Source organism: Prosopis cineraria, unplaced genomic scaffold, assembly GCF_029017545.1.
Source record: "Prosopis cineraria cultivar Desert tree isolate PC_DT_omini unplaced genomic scaffold, ASM2901754v1 PC13, whole genome shotgun sequence".
In the NCBI taxonomy this organism is placed as follows: Eukaryota; Viridiplantae; Streptophyta; class Magnoliopsida; order Fabales; family Fabaceae; genus Prosopis; species Prosopis cineraria.
This window is the reverse complement of record NW_026555344.1, coordinates 4,149,745-4,166,349: the sequence shown is the minus strand read 5'-3', so window position 1 is coordinate 4,166,349 and position 16,605 is coordinate 4,149,745. Positions and strand designations below refer to the sequence as shown.

Here is a 16,605-nt window from a genome sequence, read left to right as displayed (position 1 = left end):
TTTAGCATGTAATAAGTTCTTTATTCATTCATTTTTACTTTCCTTTATTTTGTAATGCACAAGTAACCCTATCTTAAGAGGCAAAATCAGGCACTTTACCTCTTAGCAAGGATGTCTTGGATAAAGTTTTGGGGAATGTTAACCACCTTAATAGAATTCAAGGTATAGGATTTAAAGTAACCAAAAAGGAATATTTCACCAAGGTCCCAAAGAAACCCAGGAAGACTGCCAATGCTACAGAGATGGATTTATTGTAGCAAAAGCTTCGCAAGACACAAGCATTCATAAAGCAACAAAATAAGTACATTGAAATGTTGCTTACGGGGCATGTGTTTGGGATTCTCACAATAGAGTTTAGCCTTATGAGTGTGAAAGAAATCTGCATAAATATCCCCTTTTAAAACTACTTGAGGTAATATTGCTAAATACCTTTTGTCTTGCTTATTTTATTTATTTCTTACTCTTTTTCTCAAGTGGTATTATGTTTTTCTCCTTTTGTTTATGGAAAGGTTGAGATTGAGTGCCTGGGTAACATCCCACATTTGCTTGTGACTGCAACTAGACTCATGCATAATACTATGGGGGCCATTATGATTCACAAAATGCCCCTTCCCATTGATCATATAAAGGTCCAGCTGATAGTTACACATAAACCTAATTATCCATTGCCTATGCCTAAAGTAGATGCAAGAAGTGTTCAAGAAGTATTGTATAACTTTGTGGCCTGGCCTGCTCATCTATCACAAGTTCTAAAACCAAAGAAAAAGTTAAATAATTGTACTTTATTTTTAAATTGATTGCTAACAATGTACTTATAGCCTATTGATAAGTTTCCAAATTAGTCCGGTGATAATTAAGGGAATGGTAAGTACAAGAAAAGGAAGACTTTTAAGGAGACTAAGATTCTATCACATATCCGCATAATCAATCTTCACCTCCACCCTCTAAGCCTACATCAAAGGGTGCATCGAAGGTTGTGGTGGTTACCCAAAGGTTGCATTGAAGGCTAAGGTGATTACACTAAAAGTCACCTCTATGGTTCAAATAGTTTAAGCACCCTCCTCTATAAGGAACCATGAAATATTGGATCACTGTGCGAAATCCTATGATGGTATGACGATGTCATTTGACCAAGAGATTTATGGTAATATTAGTACCTAAGATAACATTGATGGTGAGATTGTGACAGAGGTTATCATCATACAGAGGGGAGCACGTCTCTTTTTAATCATTTTATGAGGTACACGTTTATTTATTAACTATCTTCAATAATTTACTTATATTTAACACATTTTATTGATCTAATTATTATTTTGATGTGTAAGGCATCTTCACAAGATGATGATAGGACCTAGGTGTCTCATAGATTCAGTGATTTTGATAAATTCCCACTCTACCTCCCATTATAGATGGGGGTAATGGACAATGAGTAACGGGAAGACAAAACAAATGATATCACTAATTACATAGCCTAATGTGTGGCATAAGAGAATCAAATTTTCTTGGCACTATTTTATAATGGGTGAATCGTTTTTAATAGTAGTCATATTTGAATTTCTTTAATTAAGTTGTTTTTATATAACACATGCTAATGTGTGCGCGCATGTGTGTTTGATCTTGCGATAGGGTTCATTGGATGCTACTTGTACTCGATCCATATAAAGGCATAATGTGGTACCTCAATCCTATTAGAGGCCGTCTGGATAATCAAAAACATATCATATTAATATTCAATAAGTAAATTAAATAATTTCTTTATGTGTGTGTAAATTATTATATCCATCTTATTTTTTATATAAAGTTTCATGTTGTCATATAAGGTTATCTAGTTATCTATGTGTTCCAAAACCATAGAGAGTTGCATTTAATTGAAAACTCTACTACTTATAAAGACGCATTTGAATGGAGGATAATTAAGATATATATATATATATATATCTTAAGCTTATTTCATCAAATTAAGTTTATCACATTATAACTAAACTTATCTTTTTAGTTTGATGATGAAATGTGTCCGAAACAATGTAACAAGGTTGTTGATTATGGCTATAGCATCATGAGGTTGCATGAAAGACATGGTCGATTATGTGTCGATTGATGCGATTTTGCCTAACCAAGTATATCTCCTATCTTTACTTTATTAATTTTAATAATTTACATTATATTATACATGTCACAAAATTAAACTTGATTTATGTTATGTTGGTGGCTTAATAGTACTTCTATGATGCATATATAGAGGAATATAGTCCAGCTCAAAATGAATAAATCCTCAAAAAGTTGGCCAAGAGTTTACTCAAGTAATGAGTACAAAATAGATGATCACAATCATTTTAGCTTTCTCAATTTTATTTTATTTTAGTTTATAGGTTCTTTATATATACTTAGGCAAAATAAGCTTAATTTGGTCAATTTTAAATTTTTAGTAACTTTGGCCTTTTAAAGTTGCAAGAAGTTTTACTTTTGGCAAATTTTTCCTTGTAATCACTTTAGCTTATGGGCATTTTTTTTAATAAGTTTGAAATACTTTTAAATAGATTTTAGAAGTTATTATAGCTAACTTTGAATAATTTTGAATTCAATTGCATATGAATTTTTGTTCAAATTGGATTATTATGTTGCTAATGTATTTCTAGATGTTTGTATAATTTGTTTTGTAGGGAGCTCTACTCAAAATGTAACCCCCTGTTTTAGAAAAAACACTGAAATATATAGGAGTTATTTCAAAATAACCACTATATAATTTAATATATTTAATAGTTATTCAAAAAAGCTGCTAAACAATTTTTGAACAACTAGGTGAAAATTGACCAAAATTGACAAAAACTATTTAACTATTTTTTAAAATAACGTTGAATATTTTAAAATTATTTAGCAATTACTTTGAAATGATCACTAAATAGTTTATTGAATGGATCATTGAATCAAAAACTAGAAAAATATATTCAATGATTTTTTTTGTAAATAACCATTATATAGACATGAGCTATATAGTGCCTGAACAACATATAATGGAAAAAATTACTACTATATAGATTTTTTTTTAGTAGTGGGTAAGGCTAGTGGTGGGTTGATTTAAGGGATTACTAATTATATGGGGTTGAAAGTAGGGTACACACCAAGCCACTGGGTGAAGCAAAGTCAAGGAGATAGGTGGAATCATGGGTATAATGTTACAGCTCATTTTATGAATTACTGTGAGTTTGAGAAGTGGGTTTGTGGTTTATGGTTTATTTAGCAATATGACCAAGAAAGGGGAAAGGAGAGGAGGGGAGAAAGACGATCAGGTGATGAAGGTAGCCCTATTACGTAAAAGTAATCACCACTTGTTTTAATTTAACGATTAGGGTAATATTCTCGCAAGTTTAATTACTTAAGGTTCAATGTATTAAAGATGAGTTTAGGGTTTAAATTATTACTTAGTCTATAATTAAATGTTTAAATTGTCATTTAATAATTTTTTTTAGATGCAATGCCAACAATAATTTTAAACTACATAAGATTTATTTCCATTCTCATCATTTCGTTAAGAATAATTTCCACAATAAAAATTTACCTTTAATCTGTAAAAAAATTTTGGTATCCATTTCATGATAATTACTTTGTGTCTGAATTGAAATTATGTTTGATTTTTAAATTAAATTAATAAAAAAATACAATTTTGAGAACCAAATGGATGTTATTTAATGTCATTATTTTACACATGCATTCTTCATAAAATCTACTCCCTCTGTTTAAAAATATAAGGTATTTTTTAAAAAGTTAGATGTTAAAAAATGTAAGATATTTTTAATCTTTTACGGTATAATCATTGCTTTTTTTCAAATGTTTCCCTATTGATAATGACTTTATATTATTTATAAAGTATTTAACAAAAATAAATATAAAAAGATAGAGTTTGTTGAAAAATAAATAATTATTTTATTAAAAAATAAAATTTAATTTAAAATATTTTATGTTTTTTAACGGAAGGAGTATACTCATTTACTATCATGCCTTCTACGTAAAAGTTGGAGGTCCACCCAAAAGAGAAGATATATTTTAAAAAAGAGAGGTAGAAAGATATGGACATTTTTTTTTAACCGTGGGAAGATATGGACTTAAATAAATATTTGAAATTATAAAAAAAATTATATGCAAATCCCTTTAGTCTCAGCGTGTTTTAAGGCAAGTACTTGGAGTTCTTTTATTTTTAACGGTGTTGATGGTATTGTTCGTCCCTAGCTCACAATTTGCAAGCACAAGGACAAGCATGTATTAAGAGGGATAAGAGTAGGGATGGACTAGAAATAAAAATAACTTCAGGGACCTTATTTAAAAATCAACGAACGTATAGGCGACGATCCACAAATCAGTTTTCCCATGATTATAACGTGTGTTGAGGACTTGAGGGCTGGTGGAGGAGAGGAGGAGAAGGAGGAGAAAACGGAATGGGAGGTGGGTCCCACAACGACCAAAGTCACATTCCGGTGACACGTGTCATGCAGATGATATTCTTGCTGGGTTACCTGCCGTTGCGAGCTTTCTCTGCCTCATGGACGGAATCGGGCGCAAGTGGCTGTCCGCGAACCGCGATCGAGAATGTGGGGAGTGTCTTCTATTCTCTCTTGCTTTAGCAGTAATTTTCCCTCTCCCCAGTCGACGACATCCACGTGTCCATTCTGTCAGAAGCTCAATCATAACATGTACTCCACGTGGCGTAGTTCTATTCGATCTTTGTCTATTGCAAAAAGAAAAAAGCGTCATGGTTTTGTCGTTTCCACCAAATCTGTGATTATTAACCACTTGATCAGGATTATTATTGGGTTGAAATGTCGGCCTGAGTGAGATCTCCGTGCTGACTTTGAGGTTTATCCCTAAACCCCTTTGTTTAATCATAACACTGTCAAATCAGTGGTCACTCATACAGTCGTATATGAATCACTCTCCCTAATCTATAGGAATTGTCCACGTTTTGTGATTTTAGAAAATGTTCTCTCAATTTTTAATATAAGATAAACTTAATTAATTCTATATTTATTGAGAAATAATATTTTTATCCTTAAAATTTTATAAAATCTTATGTAATTTTCTAATTTTTTATTTTTCGTAATTAATAATAATAACGAATGATTTGATTGAGAGAGACGTAGAGATGAGATTCGTTAGATTGTAGCAAAGTGGTGGTAGCAAACTGACAATATATGGACGTCACCTTTCTAATTGGTGAATGGTTAACTAATATTAGGAATTAGAGTGACAGATGGAGTGGAATATCAAATATGGTGCAATAATTTTTTTAAGGGGAATATATAATTAGCACTAATGCTTAATAGAAAAGTTAATAACAGGTTATATATCAGACATAAGCGAACAACAAATTCTTTATAAAACTATGTAACTAACATTGGTGCTTAATAATGAAAACAACGATAAATTATATAGGTTATAAATAAACATTTTTAAGACGCAAGGCAATCGGTGGCTTTAATGGCCTAATACTATACAGCATACACGACCTTGTTCGTTCCCATGGGTAAGCATCCTCACTACTTTGTCCCTAACTCCCAACATATCTTTGAGTTGAGGAAGAAGAGACTGCAAGTTGAGGAGGATGTCATTAGAGATTGGAACGAAGTTTATGGTAGAGCAAAGAGGGATGTCGCGCTTAAATGTTAGCAGCCACTTGTCACAACCTATATTCAAATATAAGAGAATTTACAAGGTTGTGGAATTTTTGAAGACCTCCAGAATAACGGAGAGAATTCCAAAGCTTTCAACAAGGGTCCAATATATTCTAGAATGTTCTAGAGGCATCTAGAACAATCTAGAATTATCTAGAGAAATCTAGAAAGATCTAGAAGTTTTTAGAAGGTTCTAAAACTTATGGAGGAATGTGGAGATATCTAGAATTTTTAGGATGTTCTAGAATATTCCACACATATCTTGAAGGATAGTCTCTAGAAACTTCTTTGTAAATATCTAGATATTTGTTGTAGATATTTTTATAGAATATTTAGAGATAGAATGTACACTGTAGGATCGAATCAATCCCAACCGTCCATTAAGGAGGTGGGAATTTTTTAGAGAAAGGGAAAGGCCTATAAATACCCCTCACCCCTTATTTGTAAACACAAGCAACTCAAGCATAGTGTAAAAGCTCTCAAAGTTCATTCACTCAAGCTTTCTACTCTCTACTTGTGCATCTAGCTCTCTTAGCCTCCTTGCCTACTTGTGGGATTCGGCTGACTTAGCAAAGATCAAGAGAGGGATCAAGCTGAGGCCGGCACGGTTCAAGGGAAGGGAGTTCCAAGGCCGTGACATACTGGAGGAAAAAGACGCGCGCACGTCCACTAAATACTAGGGAATATTTGGTAGGCTCAAAATTTTGACGAATTTATCTACAAAACATCCTATGATGATTTTAATATTTTTATCTTCAACAACTCACCTCTCAATTGTATAAGCCTCGTGACTTTATAAATAATTAAACCTTAATCTTTTTTACACGATTATTCTATAGTCTTGTGTTAAAAAAAAACAAATTGACAAGTAATAAATGTTCCAACAAGCATAACTAAAATTGAGAAGTAAGTGAAACCAACTTCAGCCAAAATACAATTTACTATGTAAAAATGGAGGCATCTAAGAATTTTTTTACCAAAACATGGTTTCATACAAATAATTAATTTTAGTGGCATATCCAAACAAGCAATGAGAAAGCAATGGATATGGAATGGTGAGGGTATTGAATTTTACGGTAAACTTTGCCATTCAATGCTTTCTTTCTAGACTTTTATGGTTCTAGCATAAGGGTCAATAAATACATTTAGGTCCCATCTGGTATACTCAAATTTTGCTCTTAGAATGGGAAATGAAATTCAAAAAATAGTTAGTTGGTTTGCTATGGTAAAAACTAATTCCACTAAAATTGATGGAAGCAGATTCCATAAAAAATATTCAATTTTTAAATTTCATCCTTCATTTTTTTTCATTTTTACCCCTTCTTTTCTCATTGCATTCAACCTTTCCTTGACCATCTCAACACCTAGCAACTAGGGTGATTTTCTCAGCATTGAAAACCTTTGAAAATCTCCAATACCTAGCAACAGTGACCTTTGGTTTAAGATAGCAACCGCAAGTAACCTCTTGCAATAGAAACCTCCATTAATGGTGAAAAATGATGGCAACTCTTCCTCTTCCTTGTCCAATGATAGCAAGCCAATTTATGGCTAAAGTTCAAAGGTGACTTTAAACCCAACCTTCAATTTGCTAAGATCGAGACTTAGAGCAAAAGGGAGATAAAGAGAGAAACTACTTCGACCTGAGTATTTTCCCCCTCTCGACCTTCCAAGTCCGAAAATATTGCACACAAAGTTATTTATTAAATATGAATCTTTGTCTTGATCTTTATTTTCAATTTCTTGACTATTATGGAGCAAATGTTGAATCTGGATCTCCCTCATAATCGTCCTCTACCTCTTGATTTTTATTTTTGGTTTCTTGATTGTTGCAAAGCAAAAGTGTTGAATTTGGATCTCCCTCTCCCTCTTGATCTTTGTCTTTACTTTCTTGACTATTAAATCTAGATTTGCTATTTCAATAGTAGCTTTTACTGATTGTTGTTTGACAATGCGGTGGTTGTTTTAGTAGCAGTGTGGAGAAAGGTGGCTATGTTGGTCTAGGGTTTTTTTAAGTAAGGGTATTTTGATCTTTTAGTATTATGAATATGTATTTTGATAAAAATTATACTAAAATTCTATGGACATGCCAAACATATGTTTAAACCTCATATCCATTTTTACTTTTATATCAATTTTCATTCCCATCAAAATCATTTTTATCATATCAAACGAGGTATTACTATATTTTAATTCTTTTTAAACTATCGAATAAATTCTCAAGTTTATTTAAAGTTAGGTTAAAGTTCAATTTTACTCTTATATTTATTTTTGAGGAACATTGGTCACCTTGTATTAATAACTAGGGTAATTTTTTTTAAACTATCTTTTAGAGAAGCAAGATTCTCCTCTTTAGTCATTTGTTTATTCTCTCATTTCGTGCTAATGTGTTATGGCGTGGGGCTCATTACCTTTTAACTTCGCATCCAACCTGTAAGTTTTGACTCCTCTTTGACCCTTTAATGTGGCATCCCATATTTTTCTCGCGCTCTCGTCTTCTTCGTTCTTCTTCTCCCTCCAGTTCCAATGGCCGCCACATTAGATTTAATCGAGAAAAATCTGAGAGAGGTTGTAAGTCCGATCGCCAAGATGAAATGACCTAAATCTCTCAACGATCAAAGAAACTAAACCTCGTCGAATTCATTTTACTTCTTCTTTCACATTTTCGTCTATTCAACCAAGACCCGCTTGGTGAGAGTTGGCCCGTTTTAATAGTCGAGCTGGGAATCGACTCAACCTTCAGCTTCAAAATCGAGCATAAAAAATATTAATAAAGATCTTAATCTCTCTGGGGATTTGGTGGGTTCTGCTTTAGGGTAGAGTTCAAAGAGTAGTAGCAATGTTCCCCTAAAAATTGTTACGCCTGCTTCGAAGGCACCTGGTAATACATCAAACAAGAGTCTGTCTTCTATGGGGCATATGGCAGATTCTCTGCATTATAAGCATGAGTTTATGAATTATAAGACTCCTACTCTGTTCACTCACTTGCTATGAGAAATTTGTATTGTGTCTGTAAAAGGAGAAATCAAAGGCTCGTGTTAAGCTCCTTGAGTAATGGTTTTAGAATTCGTTTTCATTGATAATAACTTGATTATCATCATTTGAATTTAGGAAGAGGGTATAGATAGCTGATTGCTGATTGTTACCAGTAAATTTATTAGTGATTTGTTTCAGATTGGTGATTCAAGGTGGAAGGAAGAGTAAAGTAGCAATAGAATCAAAGAAGGCATTAGAATTGTCTAGTCCTAGGGCTGAAAAAACACCAAATCCTCAACCAAGAAATCAATGGAACTGGAGGAAGAAGACGATTAAAGAAGATGAGAGCACAAAAAAATGGGGGCATGCTACCTCAGAAGGTCAAACAGGAGTCAGAGCTTGCATATTGAATGCCAAGTCAGAAGCTAATGGGCCCAATGTCGAGCCATATCATTACCGATTGAGAAAATAAAAAAGCTCACCAACAGAGAAGAAGTTTTGCTTCTTTAAAAAAAATTATCTCATTTATTAATAAAAAGTGTCAACACTTTTTAAAAATAAGTACATGAATAAAATTAGATCTTAACTTAAAGTTTTAACTTTTGGCAATTAACATTCTCTTCAAAACTTTATGAAGATATTTGAATATAGATACCATTTTCTTTTTCTTTTTCTTTTTGAGGGACGGTTAGAATTTAAATTTCTAATACCAAAATGAACAGAAAATAAGTTTTAAGAAGTCAACTGTTTATAATGGCGATACTTGGGGAACAGCAGTGAGTAAGCCACTAGAAGCGATAAAGACTGCCAAATACCAATTGAACCACCCAATAACGACTAATTTAGAGCCAAGATTTCATTGCAATGAAGTGAAATTACAACTCTTTTTCTACATATAGTTTGGAAATTCAATTTTAAGTTCTTTAGAGAAGCTAAGCTTTCAGGCTTAATTTTGAATTTTGATCATCATTAAATTATAGAACTAGTTTAGAATATTGAAACGTAAGATAACAAAAATAAGTCATCCTATTAGAAGTAATCGTATTTGAGACACAATTAGACATTAAATACGAGCATATCTCTTAACAAAAATTCAAACATTAATTCGTTACGTTATAAGAGATCAATCTCTTTCATTATACTCAATCCTTATTGGAAGCGCAAGACCTTTTTATTTTTTATCCTGTTGTGTTTCTAATCATTTTCTTTTTTATAAGGTTCGGAATTAATTTTAAGTTTGTTATTAGTTTGAAATGGTTGTGAAAGTAAAAGAAAAACAGTAAAAGAGGAAATGTTTCCAGCACTTGACTTTGACTGAGATTTAGCTTTTTATTTTTATTTAAAAATTTGAGAGATGATTTGCCATAAAAAACCACTCATCAGTTGTAATCAAGACCAACTCATTATACAGCGCAGTTAACTAATGTTTTTCCTCTACATAATCCAATTGTGGCCTTTGCATTTTTTTTAAATGCCAATCTAGCCCGAGGACCATTAGGCCCAAGCCATACATATAATAGGGAATATCCAAAAAGAGATATGCTGGAATAATATTGTTGGTAATAAGTCATCCCGTAGTCAAAGTCTCAGCTTCAACTAAAACATATGTCAAAATTCTTTTGGATGAAAGCTCTATCACTAAAGTTGTATTTGAATGGATGAATTTAAATTAAAAATTTAAATTTGAAATCTCATTTAAAATCTCACATTTAAAATTTATAGATTCCAAATTCTTTATTTGAATGATATAAAAAATTTCAAATTAAAATATCAAAATTCTTTGTTTAGATATTAAATAAAATTTTAAATTTTAAATTTCATATTTGAATTTTAAAGTAACTCAGACAATGTCGACGGTCTAGCCTTTGTCAAAGTCGATGGTTTAAACAATCAACTTCCATCGGGACCAGATCACTGGCACCTATTAGGATCAAATGGCAAACATTCTTCGGGATCATACAACAGGCAACAACTAGGATCAGACGGCTCACTTCTATCGAAACCATACCATTAGCACTGATCGAGGCCTAACTGTTGGCCCCAATCAGGAGAGGACTATCGACATCGACTAGGACCGAAGTGCAAGTGACAACCAAGACTAGACAACTAACTTCTAGCAAGATTGAATCATTGGCGCCAACCAAGGCTAGATGACTAACTTTCACTGAGACTAAACCACCTGTGCTGACTAGGATCGAATGGCTAACTTCTACCGAGACTTAACTATTGGCACCAACATTAAATAGTCGGCTATTCAGTCCTGATAGTCACTTGCACTTCGATCTCAATCGTCACCTGTACTCCAATCCCCATCTAATGCCGGTGAAAATTGATTATTCAATCCCGATCGTCGCCTGCATGCTAGTCTTGGTCAACACCGATAGTCCAATATGGATAGAAGTCAGCCGTTCGGTGTCAGTAGAAGTTGATCATAATATCTCGGTCAACACCGGCTGTCTGGTGCTCGGGGAAGTTGGCTGTTAGGTCCCAGTTGTCACCTACACCTTAGTCTTGCTCAATGTTGATAGTCTAATCCCGATAGAAGTCGACCGTCTAATGCAATTGAAAGTCAATCATCTAGTCCTGGTTAATACCAACAGTTCGATGCATGTGGAAGTCAACAATCCAGTCCAGACCATGTTGTTGCCTGCACTTCGATCTTGATTGGCGCTAGCAATCCATGCTTAAGCCCCGATCAATGCTAACAATCTCATCTAGGTTGGCACCATTGGTTCAGTCTTGATGCAAGTTGGCTGTTTGATCTATGTTGGTTTCAATCATTCGATCCTAGTTGGCGACTATAGCCCTGTCCCAATTAACGATGGTGTCAGTTTGATCCTAGTCTACGCTAGCAATCTGGTCCTGTTTAGTGCCACCTATGGGCTAGTTAAATTTCAAAGAAATTGATGTAGGATTTGAAATAATTAGAGTTTCGAAAGAATTTTAAATTATAAAGAGATTAAGGTGGAACTTAAATTTGAATTTGACTCAAATCTAAATCCATACAATTTTAATTATCCAAATAATAAATTTAGCTTAAATTCAAATTCAAATCCCCATGCATCCAAACATAGTATAAAGGTTATGCATTTTCAAGATTCAAACTTGAGATTTCTTATTAAAAGGGTACACCCTTTTTGTCAATTAAACCAAACACTGGTTAATTAGAAAAATATTTTTTAGTAAGGAATAAAAATTAATTCAATTAGTATAAATGTGTCACCCAACTGTTGGGGTTCGGCCTCTTTCTCTACAAAAAAAATAAAAAATAAAAAATGTGTCACCCCCTCAATAAAAGTATAATATTTAATTTTGCTGGCAACATGAGGACCTTATGTATAAATAATTAATAAATTTTCAAACCATTTTGAGGTTATGCGATCTGTTTTTGTTTTAAATGAATATCATAACCCAATTTACCATAACTTTTACTTGTCAAAAGTGGTAACAATAATAACATTGCCAGCTATGGAAATCATGGATGCAACTAGGGGGGTTATGTACTTATGTACCATAAGGTTTGCCAATCTCCTGCAGCGCACCATTAATAATGGGGCAAATGAATTCCTTGCTTTAATGGGTCTATTTTTTTAATTTGTTTATTTCAAAAATTCTAAATCATCTAGATAAAAAAAAAAGTTTCTATTCGATGTTCACATTTTAGATCCAATATATACATTGCCCATCTTAAAAATATGCCAAAAAAAGATCCCATTAACCATTTGGCATTCTCAACAAAATGGTTATTGCATTAATTATTAACATGCATTGGTCTTTATGGAAAATGTTATGGCCACTCAAGATGAGGTGTTGAATTGACATGCAGGTGAATGTAGAGAATGTTTTTGAAAGAATTATTCTAAATTAGACTCTGCATTATTTGAATTGTTTTCCACTTGTTAGTTTCTTTCATTGATTAGAATTAGATAGTTAGATGTTACAACTTACAAGAAATCCTAAACTCAATTGTTTAAAGGACATCGCCGACAACATAACTAAAAGAATTTCACAGAAATTTCAATTCAAATATACTCAATATCAACCCGACTGTTTGTTCTAACAAGAATCCACTTAATTTGTCGGAAACGTTGACTGAGAATTGGATGTATACAGTGCTGCTTCTTTATTCATGCGGGTCATCCATTATTCAAGATCCACACATGCAACATCTTCCTTGTAAATACCTCAAACATTGATGGAACCAAATTATTAAACTAAAATTTTTCAGACAGCCGACATGTTTGAATTTTGGTGGCGTCCATCCAAGTTCAAACTTCAAAGTTAGGAAATATAATAAGAAAATGGGGTCATTGATGGCAAAGTAAATGAAAAAGAAAGTTGATATACTCAACAAATCAATAATATCCTAAACCCTAATAAAAACTAGCAAAGATTAGCAAGCTACTTCATCTATACTTATATATAAGATATTTTTAAAAAAATTATTTTATATATAAATATAAGGGCATCGTGATTTTTTTTGAATAATTATATAATTTTATCCTTGTTTTGAAAACTAGAGACATTAATTGTGTATTGTACCTATCATCACCATGATATTAATAATAATATTATTAAAGATAAAATTAAATTATTATGATTTTATACGATTTCAACTAAATAATAAATTTTTATTGACATATAAAATTTAATTAAAAATATTTTATATAGGAGGAGGGAGTATCTTTCATCTGCTAAGTGGTTCAACACTTGGACTTTGCAGGCAATGAACATGCGATAATACAAATTTTTCTGTATCAGGTTGTCATCAGTTGCTCATTCTATCCAACTTTCAAGTGAAGGAAATATTACTGATGCAAATAAGTGAATAACTGACGGCGTTGCGCAATTCCAGATTGGAAAGTGAAGGTGTAAAAAGAGACTGGAGATGCGGGGTATCGAACCCCGTACCTCTCGCATGCAAAGCGAGCGCTCTACCGTTTGAGCTACATCCCCACATGTATCATTATGTTAGAATAATATTAGAAAATTATCTACAGAGCCCCACAAATCCCAACTCTCAAGTCCGAGCCATGCACTGGCGAAGCTTTTGGGCTTAGCCCACCGCCGTGTCATCAAAAATAAAATAAAATTAAAATCAACGCTTTTAGACGTGTGGGTTGTGGTTTCATTGGAGAATCTTCGAATCATCCATTCAATTATCAAATTGACACCAAAGAATTTGTATTGTCAATGTTTTTGTCAATGAAATCTATTATATCTGGACGATCATATTTATTCTATATATATATATATATATTAAGCTTACATTTCCCTATCCTTTATCATCACAATTCAAAAAGGCCCTTGGAATGTAAAATTTGTTAAAAAATAATATTATTTATAAATTTTGAATAATATAATTCTGAAACCCTGTCTCCTCTTTTACTCTTGCTCTCTATTGCTTTTCATTTTGTGAAACCAAAAGGTTCAAGTAATCCGGGTAAGTTAACTATTCTAATTATGCGTTTGACCAAAAAAGGTTCGAGTAATACAGATTGTTTGCAATATGTAATTTACTAAACTGCCCATAATATATTAGGAAAGTGAGAAGACAAGCCACAAACATCTCTCTCATAAGCAATGAAGGCAAAGTAGTTGTATTGTTTTAAGCTTTCATTCATGTGTCTCATTTCATTGTTAACAAGCAGACAGTATTTGGTAGTTTAATCTGCCCAATTAATAACTAATTAGAAGTACAGTTCCTTCCCTCATAGTGATTGATTCCAACTAATAAAACTCGTTTGGTTGATGGAAAAAGTTAGGGATGGAAAGCAAAAAAAAATGAATTAAATTTCATTTTCACTCATGATAATCATAATAAAACCAAATATTACATATTATAAATATGAGAATCATCGTACCCTTCATGAATTTTATGAGTTATAATTCCTAATCTTATGAACAATATTAACCTTCCTCTTTAGAAACATGATTGACTTATCTCTTTTTTATATTTTAATTAATCTAATTTTATCATTATTTTTTAATCCATTTCATTCCTAATCTAATTTTTCACAAAAATGAACTAAATTACCTTCCCACTCATTGTAAGTATGATAAACCTAATATCACATACTATAAATATAAAAATCACTATGCCCTTCACAAATCTAATGAATCATAATTTATAATCTTATGAATAATATTAACATTTTCCTTTAAAAACATGATTGACTTATTTCTTTTTCACATCTTGATTAATTTAATTTTATTTTTATTTTTATTTTTTAATCAATTTCATTCCTTTATAATAAGCAAATGGGTACTAAAAGTCTCATATATAAATATATAAATATATATATATATATATTTCACTTCTTGATTAACCTAATTTTATTTTTATTTTTATTTTTAATCAATTTCATTCCTTCATAATAAGCAAATGGTACTAAAGGTCTCATATATATATATATATATATTTTTACATCTTGATTAACCTAATTTTATTTTTATTTTTTAATCAATTTCATTCCTTTATAATAAGCAAATGGGCATTAAAGTCTTTATATATATATATATATATATATCATCTCAATCAAAATCAAATAGCTCATTTGCTACTTGACTCTAGATAATTCCCCAATTGCAAACAGCAATGATTAGAACAAACAAATTATCTCAATGATTTTATAATTTAAAAAATTGTGAGTTCAAATTTTATTATTAATATGAAAATCTTATTTATGTATTATTTATAAATATTTTTTAAAATTGAAGACATGTTTTGATTTTTTAAAATTTAACTTATCTAAATTTTTATTTAAAAAGGAGAGAGAGAGAGAGAGACTTGCATTTGTAAACAGTACAAAGCACCATTGCAAAACAACTTTGCATCGTGGCCCCTCCAACCAATTCAGATTTGTTGCTGGCCCTCTATGAACACTGTGCGGCCTTACTTTTATTACTAGTGTACTAAATTTAAATGATAGGATAGGATAGGAAAGAAAGTAATAAAAAATGGTGGAAGTGGATCAGGAAGGGATTTGGCTTCTATGGATGTGAAAGATTGATGATTTGACTGGGTTGGAATCATGATGGCTTTGGAGGACAAACTCGGGATTTCCTTTTTCCACCATTAGAGGGGCTGAGGTCTGACCATATCTCAAGTATTCAAGATGATGCTTGATCTTCACAGAGAAAGTGAAAGCAGCCTCATCCTAGGGCGATTCAAGAACCAATCTTACCTTACTTTCTTATCACCTATGTTATTTGTCTATCCCGTTTACTTGGGATTTCTACAAAAGTCCAAACATGTTTCCTTTAACTCCCAACCAAAAACACTCTTGATTTACAGTATTCGTTGAAAAGTGTTTTCTCTTCGTGATTTGAATGAACACCACCTTGTCAATTCTCATGTAAGTTTTGATCATTGGACTTCATATCTATCACCGCTACTCTATATCCATGTCAATTTTATAAGAGTTATGAAAAAATTTCATCTTTAAATTATAAAATATTTGATCTTTAAATTTATCTTTAAATGTAATTTTTTTTATTTTTTAAAACAGTACAATTTTACCTTTATTATTAATAAAAATTAATTATTACAGTTAACTAATTAGAAAATTACAGACAAATGACTCAAAAATAAAAGAAAATAACTAAAAAATTATAAAAAATGATCCAAATTAAGGATCTAAAAAATTACAAAAAAATGATTAAAATTTTTTCTTAGTTCTTTTATATAATTTGAGTTTCATTTTTTTAATTTTGTGATTAACTAAAAAGTAAAGTTAATATTCATTAATGACACGCAAGATTGCATTGTTTTTGAAAGTTAAAAATAAATATTATCCAAAAAAAAATTGAAATCCCAAACATTTCTGAACTTATAATTTAAAAACAAATTTGTGCTCTAACCCATTCTATAAAACTCATTATTCATTAGTTGTTAGCGCCTTAGCAGGCGCTAAGATTCATCTCGAGCTCAAAGCTTTTCTAATTCCAATTCAATATAAAATAATAA

General features: G+C 31.7%; 1 non-coding gene across 1 annotated transcript; it reads right to left on the bottom strand.

Moving 5' to 3' along the window:
* Positions 1–13,519: 13,519 nt before the first annotated feature.
* Positions 13,520–13,592, bottom strand: TRNAA-UGC (transfer RNA alanine (anticodon UGC)). Its single transcript has one exon. It is a non-coding gene; the product is annotated as a tRNA-Ala (tRNA).
* Between the last annotated feature and the right edge of the window lie 3,013 nt (positions 13,593–16,605).